This window comes from Triturus cristatus, chromosome 9 (assembly GCF_964204655.1).
Source record: "Triturus cristatus chromosome 9, aTriCri1.1, whole genome shotgun sequence".
Classification (NCBI taxonomy): domain Eukaryota; kingdom Metazoa; phylum Chordata; class Amphibia; order Caudata; family Salamandridae; genus Triturus; species Triturus cristatus.
Genome location: NC_140592.1, coordinates 1,197,521,481 through 1,197,535,617, shown reverse-complemented (window position 1 = coordinate 1,197,535,617; position 14,137 = coordinate 1,197,521,481).

Here is a 14,137-nt window from a genome sequence, read left to right as displayed (position 1 = left end):
GGGCCTCCCACGGGACCCTTGTGGACCCTGGTGCTGATCCAGCGGTCCGCCTCCTCATCAAGATTCCTAGGGTTAGTCAGCTTGCTATCGATCAGGTGCTGGCGTAGCTCAGGGAAACAATTATCAGACAAGTGCTCCCATGCAATTAGATCAAACAGCCCTTGGTAATCATTCACTTTGCTACCCTTCACCCAACCATCTAGCGCTCTGGAAAAAAAAGTCAAATATTCTACATAAGTGGTACCAGGTTTCTTGGTGCAATCCCTAAACCTCTGCCTGTACAATTCAGGAGTTAACCCATACCTTGTCATCAGAGCTTCCTTCATGTGTGGATAAGATGTGGTGACATCAGAGGGGAGATCCAGCAGTGTGTCCCGCCCCTCACTCAGGAACCTTCCCCACAACCCCGCTGCCCAATCTCTCTCAGGGACCCGGTGGGAGGACATGGCTACTTCATAGGCCCTGAACCATTGCCCAATATCATCCTGCTTATAATACTCTTTCACTACATCTTTAGGAATGTGCACCCTTGACTCTGTTAAATTGCTGCCACCAGAGGGAGAGCGGTCTAAACTCTTGGCCTTGAGATCCAACTCCCTCATTTTTACCTCATGCTCCATGGCCAGCCTTTGTCTTTCCATTTCCATTTGCAGTTTTACCATCTCCACTTCATGTGCTCTTGCAGCAATCCTGTCGGCCATCTCCTCTGGCGACAGGCCTCTGCCAGGCTCAGAAGCACCTTCTGCGGGTATCACCTCCAGCGCATTCTCTGGAAACTTGGATTCGTAACAGGCCCTCAGCGCCTTTGTGTACTGATCCTTGTTTTTCAATCCAGTTTGGTTAATTCTGTACTTGGAGAGGTATCCTTTCAAGACTTCACTTGTGCACTTCATCAGTGCCCTCTCCTCCCAATCTATGTCATCAACTCCAGAGAATATAGAGGACGCCCTGCCTCCATTGACTGAGCTAGGCATGGTTTCTTAAAGTGGAGATTCTTCAGCAAAACAAAAATCAATACTGTGTGGCTGCGTTATCGGTCTGAACTCACTACGTGGCGTTCACTCAATCACTGTACATGAATCACAAATGCAAATTCAAATCCTCACCGCTGACCACCAATGTTAGAATTGGGAATCTCTAGTTGGCACAGGTATGCACTTGCGACAAGCAGGGACTCTCAATTCTAAGTCAGAGTAAGGGAATCGCCCTTTCAAATAACCCCTGCTCACCCTTTAGGTAGTGTGGCGCAAGCAGTCAAGACTATTCTCAGGGCGTCATAGGTTAAGCATTTGTGAACACATACAGTAATACAATGACACACCACAAATGGACACCAGTCAAGGTTGTATCAAAAATAGTTTTCTTTATAAAAGGCTTAGCACAAGACCAGAATAACGAATAAAATGACCACAGTATTATTTTAAAGTTCAATGTTCTTGTAAAAAGGCTTAAAATACAAAAATAGGCTTCTCTTAGTCAATTACGCTTCTTTTCAGGCTTTGTACGGTTCGTACCTGGATGTGCGACTCGTTGGCATTAAAAACAAGGAAAGTACTAGTCAAACAATTGTTGCGGACTCCGGGGTCCGTAGCGTGCACGCTGCGGTGCGAACAGAACAAAGTACCTTGGTTTTGTGGGGTCCGCGACCGACAGTGCGGGACAAGTCGATGGGTCCGGGTCGTAGCTCGGCAGCGTATTCAGATGCTGGTCGGGTCGCGGCGTCGGGACGCGGCGTTGGTACAAGACCTTCAGGGATACGTGCGGATGGCCCGGATCAGCTTGCAGAGCCCGTGGCGTTTGGCGTTTGAGCCGTACCTTCGGTGCGGATACGCGGCGACACTTCTCGGCGCCGTACAGCGTACGGGGAGGATCAGCGTGATGCGGCTTCTCGGCTCTGAGTACGGCACGGTGCAGTACGTTAGCAGCGTACGGACCGTACCTGCGGGACAGCGAAGCTTGGGTCTGGCGTACAGGGTTCGGCAGCCAGTGTTGTACGTCTCGAATCGGCGGGGAAGGTTAGGTGCAATGCGGCCGTGAGGGATACGGCGCGTACTAACGCTTTTGGATCAGCGTAGACGCACAGTGCCGGGCGGCAAAGACACGGCTTCGCGGCGGATGGGGTACGAGGCGTACTGGGGCCAAATCCAGCAGGAAACAGGCACAAATCATCCAGGCAACTCAATTTTGGAAGGCAGATGAGTCCAATGGTCCTGGGACTCAGTTCAGGGGGCAAGCTCTTCTTCCAAGCCCTTGGAGATAGTTGAAAAACAAAGTGCAAAAGTCTCTCTTAGTCTTTTCCTCTCCTTTCTCAGCAAGGCACCAACTGCAGGCCAATCCCCCAGGTCAGGGAAAGTTACTCCTCCTTCAGCTTCTTCCAGGTCCTTCTGGTCAGGCAGAGTTTCTTCGTGGTTCAATCAGGATCTGATTTCTTAGGAGCAGGGCTCCTACATTTATACCAGGTTTCTTTTGTCTTTACAGGCCAGGGGGGCCTTTGCATAATCCCAGTCCAGTTCTTTTCAGTGAGGAGCACTTTGTTGTTGGGACTCTGGCTTCTTCTTTCAGCAGGCAGGGCAGAGACATCAGACGCTCCCCAGGGGGTGGAGCCAGCATTGTGGTGGCAGAGCACTGCCCTATTCAGAGTCAAGGTGCACTCCTCCCACCCATCCTGGTGTAATCTCTCTATTCACCACCTGGTAGCCCCAGCCTGTCTCCTGCAACTTCCCAGCCCTGTCACTCAAGCTACACACAAAGAAGATAGCCCTCCCCTCCAGAGGCGGACTGAAATGGTTAGGCACGCAAAGGTTAACTTTCTAAAAGTAGCATTTGCAAACCCAGGATATTAAAATAACCTTTGCTAAAAGATGTATTTTATTATTCTGAGTTCAGGCATACTAAACATGAATTTCTACCATGCTTCCTGAGCCTGCTAGGATTATAGGGTGTTATAATCTAGCAGCCCATTCTGGCCAATGGAGAGCAGGTAGCCTTACAATAGTGAAAAACGAAAATGGCTGTAATTCACTATTAGGACATGCCACACACCACAGGGCATGTCCTACCTTATCCTTACAATGCACCCTGCCCTAGGGCCTACCATAGGGATGACTAATATGAAGGTAAGGGAAAGGTTTAGGGACTGGCAAGTGGGGACACTTGCCCAGTCAGCATGACAGTTCCAGACTGCATGCAGGTTCTGCAATGGCAGACCTTAGACACATTTTACCAGGCTGCTTCTGTGGGTGGCACAACCAGTGCTGCAAGCCCACTAGCAGCATTTGGATATACAAGCCCTGGGCACCCCTGGTGCACTCTACTAGGGACTGATAGTAAACCAAATAAGCCAAACATGGAAGTCAATTCACATAATACATTTTCCCATAGGGAGCACTTGCCCTGTGGCACTGGATGGCAGTGTCACAGGGCCCTGAGCAGCTAACACCAGCACATAAATACATTGAAGCACAGACAAAAATGGAAGGGTGACCCACGCCAATGGTGCCAGGTCTAACAGATATCTTGACGGTTGGGTTTAAGAGACTCTCAAGAGAGTTTGTTGAACTCAATTTAAAAGCAAATTGGGTTCTGATTGACCAAGGGTTTTTTTTTTCATTTGGGCCAACTCGCTCCCATGGAAGTAAGGCTCCTGCTGGAGAGACTGCTTCAATTGGATGCCTCCAACATCAGAAAAAATGTGAAGGCAACCATTACAGGACTCTGGGACTTAGTTCCCTGTCCTGTGTTTAATCCATAAAAACAAAATAGGGGACAGGGTAGGGATACCCTTCCCCCTAGCCCTTGTGGACGAGGGTCCAAATGCAAAATTTGAAACAGATTGTTTTAAATCTGGGACCCAGCAGCATAAAAAAAAAATACCTTTCAGGGCCTCTACAAAGGCTTTTTTGTTTATAATTTCTTAAGCGTGGTGGTAATCCTAGAATCGGGATGGGCACCACCAAGCCTTTTTTAATGGGATCGCAGGGAGTGCTGCAGTCCCCCCAACAACATTAGAAACAGCATTTCCAATGCACTAGGTCCACATTTGTGAGATTTAGAGCTATTGGCATTGCAAATGTAAATGTTTTTTACTTATGTGTTTTGGAGTGGAGTGGATATATGTTGTGTGTAGTGGAATTATGTGGTATGGTGTGCAGTGTAATAACTTGGTGTTAGGGGCTTGAACAACATTTTATGGGGGAAGTTCCATATAGCGCAAACTCGAGCCAAAGGTATAGGTGCACTTTAAATGTGGACCAGTGAAAGTACACTTTATAAGTTTTTTACTGTTGATCTTTTTTAAAGTGAATTAAAGTAATTGTGCATGTGAGATTAATATCTGAATGGATGGTGCAGCTGCACGTACCATAAGCTGGAGTTTTGGGTGACTGTATCAGCTGGTCGGAAGACAATTAAGCTTTATTTACAAGTTTTATTCCTGCGGGGGCTGGGGGCCTGGTGAACACACGCAGAGCCAGGAGATACTATACTGAGAACATGCATACCACAAATAACTGGGAATTACAATGCTATACTACTAACACCCCAGATTTGTATTAGTAACAGTAAGTATAAGGGACGTTCATTTCACCTTCTATCTTGTAAATGGTTATATCCTACACGTAACACCAGATTGTATTCATTGTCAAACCCAGCCCTTCACTCTACGTCCCCGCTAAAAATATGAAAACCATAATAAAATAAAGTAGCCATTAGATAGCCGACTCAGCTTGGCAACCACTTCAGTGAGATTAATCTATTACAGAGATATTGTTAAATGTATAAAAGAAGCACCGGCTGCACAAGCAGGGATAATGCTGCAGTGTTCCTGAAGAATCACGGTGAAGAGGGGAGAAACAACTGGAGAGTTAAGTTCATGCAGAAAGGAATGCCTGGAGGAAGAGCAGGGTCTCTGCTTGCTTACAAAACTACCTGATGTTGGCTTCCTGTGGAGATGCAGTGGAATGACACAATGGGCAAAAAACAATGGGAGGGCCCCAAACAGGAGTTTAGAATTCATCTTGTGACAGATGTTAGAAACGTGTGAAAACCATTTGGCACTTTGATGGATAAGGAAGGGTGAGAGCTAAAGAAAAAAACAATTACTGTAAAGTCTGTCTGTTGCAAGAGATTGCCATTCAGTTCTTATTTAGACTGCTTGGAGTGACTAGAGGAGGAAAAAATGAGCCAGGAAAGGACAACAGTGTAAACGCAGATATCAGGGAGCGGAATGACAGCTAGGAAGACAGAAGAAAGAAAAATTATTATTTTGCAGCAAGGGGAGAGAGATTTTGGTTCAGAGTGACAAAGGGATGGAAGCCCACAAAGAGGTGTTTAATTGGACTTTTTTTTTTACAGTTCAATACATGAGACCTGATTTTATGCCTTCATTAATTCTGCTGTGCGTGGAACTCCTACTACCCTTTAGAGTCATGAGTTTTACAGTACCCCCACAATGTTACCAGGAAATTTCTGAAATCGAATCTGCTTGTATTTACCAGAGGAAAAATATCAGAATACACATATTTTAGTGCAGTAAAAAATACATTATAACTGCATGCTGTGCCTCAAATTTAGGCCAAATATTAGAGTACACTAGTTTGTTGCACTCAGTAAATTCCCTGCCTTATCAAATTGTATCGTGTGTAATAAATATAATCCATCCGAGCTTTATGTGGGATGAAAATTGTACGGAGTCCCTGAAAGGAGCAGACCTATATAAGTAAGGGAGTGACTGAAACATACAAACTAAAATGCCCACACAGTGCTACCCTACTCACACATTTGCACAGAATCACAACTGCAACTGGTATACGTGACCATTGCTCTGCTAGCTTTGCAGAGAGGCCAAGAACTGGAAGGCCATGTACTTTGAAAATCTTTCTGCCCCACTGACAGGCACTGAGAGAAACTCACACCGCCTTCAGCCTCAACTCAGTTGTGCCCCACTATAAACACCTGGATGTGAGTCAATTGAAAATATACACCAGACCAGAGTAATATGCAGCCTGGAAAAAAGGCCTAACACAACATCCTGCAAGAATGCAAGATTCATTTTATTTTTATTTATTTTTTATTTTTATTGAATCATCATCAAAGTTGCAACACTACTCATACAAGATTCAGAAAAACTGGTCAAAGAGAGGAAAAAAAAAAAAGAAATATCATACAGATAATATATACAGATTCAGATCCTATCCTATTACAAGGGCTCGACAAATAAATCTATCGAACAATCAGGATCTAGTTATCCCTCCATCCTTAACTTCCGTTCAGCAATTGGTGCCCAGATTAACTTTCCCATTTGCTTTAACTTCCATCCCTTTTTATCATACAAAGCCTTCTCTAAGGTATATATGGCCAGCTGCCGCGACATCCACTGTTGAAACACAGGCGGATTCGGATCTTTCCATGAGGACGCTATACACAGCCGACTTAGATTCATAGCCAGGAATATAAACTCTTGAAAGGCTACCTCCGTGCCTTCCCTTACCACCCCTAGAACCATAACTTCATTTGTTAAACTAATAGAGATCCCTATCCATGAATTGTTCTATGGTCCGTTTAAAAAGATCTAGCTTAGGGCAGGCAGCAAACATATGTATTGTATCTGCCTGTGTGCTCTGACACCTTGGGCAGGTTATACCGCTTGTTCCCCCCCACCGAGCTATCCTATAAGGAGTGTGATATAATTCAAAGAAGGTCTTATAGTATTTGGTTTGCAAGTTTGCTACTCTTAGTATTGTGTTTGCTAGTTTTAGCGAATTTTCAGGCTCATTCTCTATTAGATGTAACTTTATTCTCCATTTCTCGAATACTTTTTCCCAGTCATCCTCTTTATACTGCACAATACTTCATATAACTGGGTTATTGTACAGCCCCCACCATTTCTTATCAGCTCCATTATTTCCTCTCACTTATAGTGCATATTGCCTGCTTGTTTTTTGGATAATGCTGATCTAATCTGCAGATATTTAAAAAAATCTTTGCTCTCTATATTGTATGCTTGTTGTATTTTATCGAAAGCCATCATGCCTGTGCTATCAATGATATCTCCGATAATTTTGACCCCTAAGCTATCCCAACGTTTCATTACTGAATCATGAAACACTCCTGGTAAAGCCGGGTTCTTATACAAGGTGGTGTAGAAATTCATTCTTCCCATATCCATTTTTTTCCGAACCATGGACCATACTGACCCGGCTCCGCCAAATGTTTTAAATCTAGTTTTTTTTTATAGTAATTTGGGTCGTAGCACATTAATGATCCTTTAGAGCCCTCCAATATTAGCTCATATATATCTGGGATATCATCATTGTCTCTCCACTTATCTTTAATGTTCCCGCTCAGCAATCCTCTAATATACTGTAGAGCAGCGGCCAGATAATAAGCCTTAAAATCAGGGGTTGCTAAGCCTCCCCTTTCTCTAGAAAGTGAGAGAAATTTTATAGCCCTGCGTGTTTTGCCTTTTACCCATATAAAACGGTTAGTGATGCCATCGAGTTCTTTGAACCAGTTATTACCAAATTTTAGAGGTATGGTACGGAATAAGTATAATACTTTGGGCAAAATTAGCATTTTTATTACATTAGACCGACCTATTGTTGTTAAATGTAAGTTGTTCATTCTGTCTAAATTTTCTTTAGCTTTCTTAATTACGGGGCCTAAGTTTTTTTCCACGATCTTCGTTATTTCTGCTGTTATAGTGATTCCAAGATAAGTAGCTCCCTCTGTTACTCTGCCATCTGCTATTTCTACATAGTCATTTACAACTATCTGGGTTTTTCCCCCATTTAATTTATACCCCGACAAAAGCCCAAAGGTTTTTGCTTCCGTCCCTATTTCAGCATTTGCGGTAGTGGGATCAGATGTTGTAATAGCTAAATCATCCGCATACCCCAGTATTTTTGTGGTGTATCCATTTAATATTATCGGAAGAATTCTTCTATTTAACTCTATTCTCCTTATAAATGAGTCAATATAGATGGCAAAGAGTAGCGGGGAGCAGGGACACCCTTGTCTAGTCCCACGCTTAATCTTGATCACGTCACTCTGTTCCCCCATTACTCTAAGTCTGATCGTGGGCTTTCTATATAAGGCTTTCAAGGCCTCAATACAGCCCCTCCCAATGTTTACTTTATGTAATGCTATCCATAGGAACCCCCACGAGACCCTGTCAAACGCTTTTTCGGCGTCATGTAATATCTGAGCCATAGGGTCTCGTGAGGTTGCCGTGCCATCGAACAAAGTACAGACCCTCCTTATATGATCCGCCGTACCCCTCCCGGGTATAAACCCATGTTGTCGCGGGGAGACAATCTTGCCAACAGTCTTACTGAGCCGGTTAGCTAACATCTTAGAATACATTTTTAAATCGCTGTTCAAAGGCTTATTGGTCTATAAGACCCAGGGTCATCAGGGGGTTTATTTTTTTTTAGAAAAACCACCATAGTTGCCTCCCCCAAGAGCTTGGAGGTACTGCCCCCCCTTGTACTGAGACCATTAGCCTGAAAATATCTGACTCTAGAATATGCAGAATTTTTTAATAAAACTCAAGTGGAATTAGATCCGGTCCTACTGCTTTTCCGGAAGGGAGATCTTTAACCGCTGTCTGTATTTCTTCAAATGTGATACATGATTCCAGATCATTTTTGTCCTCTGGTGCGAGTCTCTCAACTAAGGATGTCTCTAAGTAATGCTCAATCTCGACACTATTAGACCCGAGATCAGTAGAATATATTGTTTGATAGAAGTTATGAAATACTGTGCAGATCGCTTTAGGCGTTGTAGCTGTGACACCTACACCGGAGATCAGCTTTTTTATATCTCCCTTTGTAGCTGCTTGTCGAGTTCTGATTGCAAGGAGGCGTCCAATTTGCTCACTAAACTCATATTGATCTTGTCTCCAAGCAATATACTTCCCTGCAGCTCTTGATGCTAACATTTCCCCAGCTGATGCCTTGGCTATACATAATCTCTGTTCAATTTCTGCCAAGTCATTTTTAATGCTAATTGCTTTGGTTAATTCCTCTTCTAGAACAGCACCAGCTCTAATTTTTCCGTTGATCTCTTCCCTTTCAATTCTATTCCACTTAACAGAGAAACTGATGGTCTCTCCCCTGATGCCCGCTTTCATAGCGTCCCATACAACGGCTGGTAGAGCAGAGCCCCTATTTACCTCAAGAAACTCCCTAAGCCAATCTTCCATATGCTTGATATACTTAGTATCTAATAACAATGCCCTCTCAAAGGTCCAGCTTCTTCTTTCCCTCTGAGCATTAAGACCTGCAATATCAAGGATTAGGGGTTTATGATCTGACATCACCCTCGGCAAACTAGACATTTTAGTAATAGAGATTAGCGAGGGTGAAGTCAGAAAATAATCTAGCCGTGCTGCCCTCCTATGTGGTACTGAGTAATAGGTGCTGCCTCCACCCAAAGGATTGTATTGTTCCCACCTGTCAATCAACCCATTATCTTGCATTAATTGTACCAAAGCTCTATGGCTTTTTCTCTTTCTTCCTATAAACTTATCGGGATCATTTAGCCATAAGCCATTTAATCCATTTATGTTCAAATCCCCACACATAATTATTGGGAGAGGCCAGCCAGTTAGCTGAGTGTTAATATGATTTAGCGTTTCTGGATCATCTCCTGTTGGTGCATAAACAGAGCATAGCGTGAAATTATACCCCTGTATTTGACATTCAGCCAAAGCCCAGCGTCCATATTTATCTGCCTGCTGCCTGGTTGATAAAATCGTATTTGCACGTACTAGTATAGCCACCCCGCGAGTTCTGGCCCCTTGTTTTGTGCATGTTAGCAATTGGAGTCCCAGTTGTTCCAATAGATGTTTCCGGGAAAACTCTATATGCGTTTCTTGCAGACACAAAATGTCTGCTTGAACAATTTTTAAATATTCTTTCAAGTCTCTATGTTTCTTGGCATCATTTAGCCCACAGATATTGATAGTAGCTATCCGCATAATTTTTGTTTTATTCTCCTATTTTTCCTCTTACGCATACAATGTTGTGTTGGCTTGTTATTAGATGATGATTCTTTTTCCCCCTCTCTCTTCCCTCCCCCACTTCCCCCTGTGCCCCCCTAACCCCCTCTCTCAGCTAGCCCCCCCCCCCCTCCTAATGAAGCAAGTAGACCTAACGTCTCTGTGATGGAGTCTGGGCGTCAGCCTCCATATCCCCTTTTTTTTTTTTTTCTCCCCCCCGACGCTGTTTTCCACTCTCTCCTCCTCCTGTAACATGTATCCCCCCCTAATTCCCGCTGATATGCAATATACAATATACAGTATGTAATAGATGCCAGTAGATGCCAGTCCTATCTATTAACAAAAAAACCCAGAACTGTTTTACATCTGGAGAACTTCACTGGATAGGAGTAATCAAGGTACATCTTTTAAAGAATCCATATTAGCCTTTGCTTGTATTTCAGATGTATAAATTCTGGAGTTATTTTGATGTTTTTAGTTTTAGTTTAGCAGGATTCATTAGATAGGCTTGTAAGCCCAGCTGTTGGCAGGGTGCAATCAATTCCCTCAGTCTCCACCGCCTCTTCACTGTAGTGTGACAATAATCAGGAGTGGTGAAAAAGGACTGCGACTCGAATGAGCGCTTAGCATTGGGGCGGGCTTTAGAGTAGACCTCTTCCCTTAGCAAAAAACTGCCAAAATATACCAAAATCGCTCTTGGTCTCTGAGTACCATCCTGAGCCCTCAGCTGGTTCTTCTTTCTGGCTATTGGAAACCGATGTGCCCTTTGAAGCTCCTTTTCCCACTCCCAATGATTTAGTTCAGGGAATGCTCCTTTCATAAGCTTTAACGTAGGCCTGGATTGTATCGCCTTCAGCTCCTTCGTCAATACCAATAATTCTGAGATTGTTTCGCCGCTGTCGATTTTCTAAGTCCTCCAGCTTCCACTGGACATCTATATCTTGTTTCTCGAACCCATCTATTTTGCCTAGGTTTTTAGCTTTACAATCCTCTACCAGGCTAATGCGATCCTCTAGCTGTGCAACCCTTGTATTTGTATCTATGCATATCTTTGCTCCTTTTTTGATAGCACCCTGTAAGTTTTTGGTCACCAATCTACTTTTTTTCCCCTCCGTTTTTATATCATCTTGAACTTGTTTTATAGAATCTAATATCAACTGTAACGTAGGGGCTTCTATAGTTGCTCCTCCTTGTGGTGTTTGTTCAGAATAAACTGTACGAGTGGTCGAATAATCCCATTTCAATACATTGTCTCTGTTACTGTCGCTCATTCGCCTTTGACCAGTAATAGCTTTCTCTTTTGAATGTGTGTCTCTTTGCCTTTTTGATAGCCTTTTCCTTCTTATAACAATTCCTTTCTCCTTTAGCGATTCTCTGACCTCTCCCTGATTAGAGCTGAAGCTAGACCTCTCGTTGGACCAGGGTCAAAACGGACTCGATAATTCTCGCCTCGGTACCTACTCTAACCAGGAACACACTCGGCAACTCTGGGCATTAAGCTTGCCTCATCTCTATAACGGCCCCCCACAGATGCCGGGGATGCCTGGTTTCACCTTGGAGATACCCAGAGAGGGACCATTTCACAGGGAAAACAGGACGGGTTCCCCAGCGGTCTTCAGCGCCAGGATACTCCATGGAGTCACAGTGCGCTTTACAAGTACACCCACATATTTGTATCCCCGTCAGTACTCTTTTCTGCTCCCCTATCAAGATCCGAGGGGGTTCCGAGTGACCCATCCATCACTGAGAAAAAATTGTCAACGATGTCCTGTGTATCCTCTAGGCCACTAGGACTGCTACTAGCTACGGCCTCTTGAACCAATCTGTCCGTTGTTCCCAGCGCAGAACTGACCGCTTCCACCAAGTTAGCCTCATCGATACATTGGCCCCCCTGTGAGGCTCCATATCGATCCGTGCGTCCCTCTGGCAATTCGTGGGGTATGACTGATGACCATGGGATATTTCCGTGGCTATCTTGAGTGTCATTTATTTGATCCGATTTCTCCCTAGCTTCCATTATTTCCCCCCATTGTGATTCTGTAGTGGTCAGGACGTACTGGGGCGATACTGACTCTGACTGTACATCACCGTTCTCCCTGAGGTTGCTGGCTCCTGCATCACTGATTATCTTTGTATTTTCCTTTAAGTTAGTTGCTGCCACTGGGGAAAAAAAAAACGTAATATTTTTTGAACTACCAGTATTAATCATTGCCAATTTCTTCCCTGCTCTAGTACAGCTCCGGGCTGCAGCGTCATCGGTTTTCTGAGCACTGTTACCCCCCCCCCCTCTCTCACCTGGGGTGATGGCCTTCCCAGTGTCTCTCCCAATAGCTTTCAAGACAGGTTTAGATTGAATTGGCAATCTTACTGGGAGCTTTACTGCTGCTTCCAATATCTCTGTTGATTTCTGCTCTAAATCCGGGACTTTCCCTTTTCCATTCCTTGCGTATTTCGGAGCCATCTTTATCCACGATAGCTTCCAGCAGTTCTTCCTGCTCGCCCCGCTCGCCTCTGTTACACTGGCTTCTGTTTCTGCTCTTGGGTGGTTTTTTTTCGAAGCTCCGTTAGTCAGGCTGCGGTATCGGCTTCTCCGGGCTCCGCGACCTCCGTTGACTTTGCTTTCGCTTTTCTCCGCAGCACCGGAAACACTCTCCCGGAGTTGCCGCCACCGCCGCCGCCGCTGATGCCGTAGCTCTTCAACCAACTTCGCCGCACCGGACAAGAGTTCAACCATTAGGCTCTCGGCCACCTCCAGGAGATCGGCACCAACACCAAGGATTAGTTCCATTATTGGTACGTCGGGGTTAGGGCATTATTTTCTAATGTTATGCTACAGGGAGAGGGAGCGATCTCCAGTTGCTGCTAACCAGACGCCATCTTGCCTCCGAGGAATGCAAGATTCAGTAAAGCATGTGAAATGTGAGCGAGACCGACATGGGTTACCTCAAAGTCCTCAGAGCCCTCAGAACAACAATTAATTATGACCAAATGAAAGCAGAGGGGCACAGTTGTGTTGAAAGGGCAGAGGTCAGGGCAGTGGCAGAGCTCACAACAACTTGTCACACTGCTGGAAATGTCCTAGAGGGAGGTGTTATAACTGAAGAGGCTCTCTCTGTAAGCAGGAGTCATGAAGCCAGATCACTCTGGTTAGCAGGTTGCAGATTTATTGCAGAAGGTAAGTTGCAGGTTAGTTAGTAGAATGTCCCACCAGGAGCAGCAGCCTCTCTGCTCACCCCACCCTCTCTACCAGCCAGCCGAGCCACCCAATCATTAGCGCACATTCTATCACCTCACACGGAAGGTTGAGCCTAGCACAGAAGACATTACAAAAAGAGTAGATTATAACGCTATGACGTTCGCTCTCACCTCAGGAAGAAGTTTGAGCATGTGCCAGCCAAGGGTGCAAGGTAAGACTCACCATGGTGCTGCTGACCCAGAGAAGGGAATCCAGGCACAGTACAGGGGAACTGGGTCAATGAAAGGAAATATAATGAAACAGGTGCCATGAGGGTCAGTGGCAGAGGGCTATAGGTGGGTGAAAGGAGAAGGAACGTCTAAGAGAGCATAATGGCAATGGATGGCTCTGAATGCAAAGAGGAAGAAACAGCGAGGCTGTAAGTAAAGTAGTTGTGCATTGAGAATACTACAAAACCGGAAGCACAAGGATGGTCTCAAGTGGAAGAAAAGGGAGGACTGGGCTTTGAGAGAGCGATGGGACGTTCAGGACATTCAATGGGAGGAAACATAAGAAACTCATTTGATGGTGCTTGGATGCCATTGGTAGTCATTTGATGTAATTTTTTTTTATTTGTTTCCCTTTGGGCATGTGCCCTAACAGAATCAAGGAAAATGCCCGTTTTGCCACAGGGTGGTAATGAAAGACTGTCATAATTGCATTCAGTGGCCCATCAACCCCCACTCCATGCCCCATCAGCAGCACACACGATGGCAATGCAACAGACATAATGCTCCCCGTCTTCCAGCAGGCACATCAGTAACTAGAAATTACATTTTTTAAATTGGATGTGCCCATGTCAGCTTATTCCACAGCCTGCCTGCCAGCGAGTGGGAGTGCCAACATCCAATAGTCTCAAACACCAAAAACATCCAGTTTTGCTTCAAAACGTTCCATCAGAT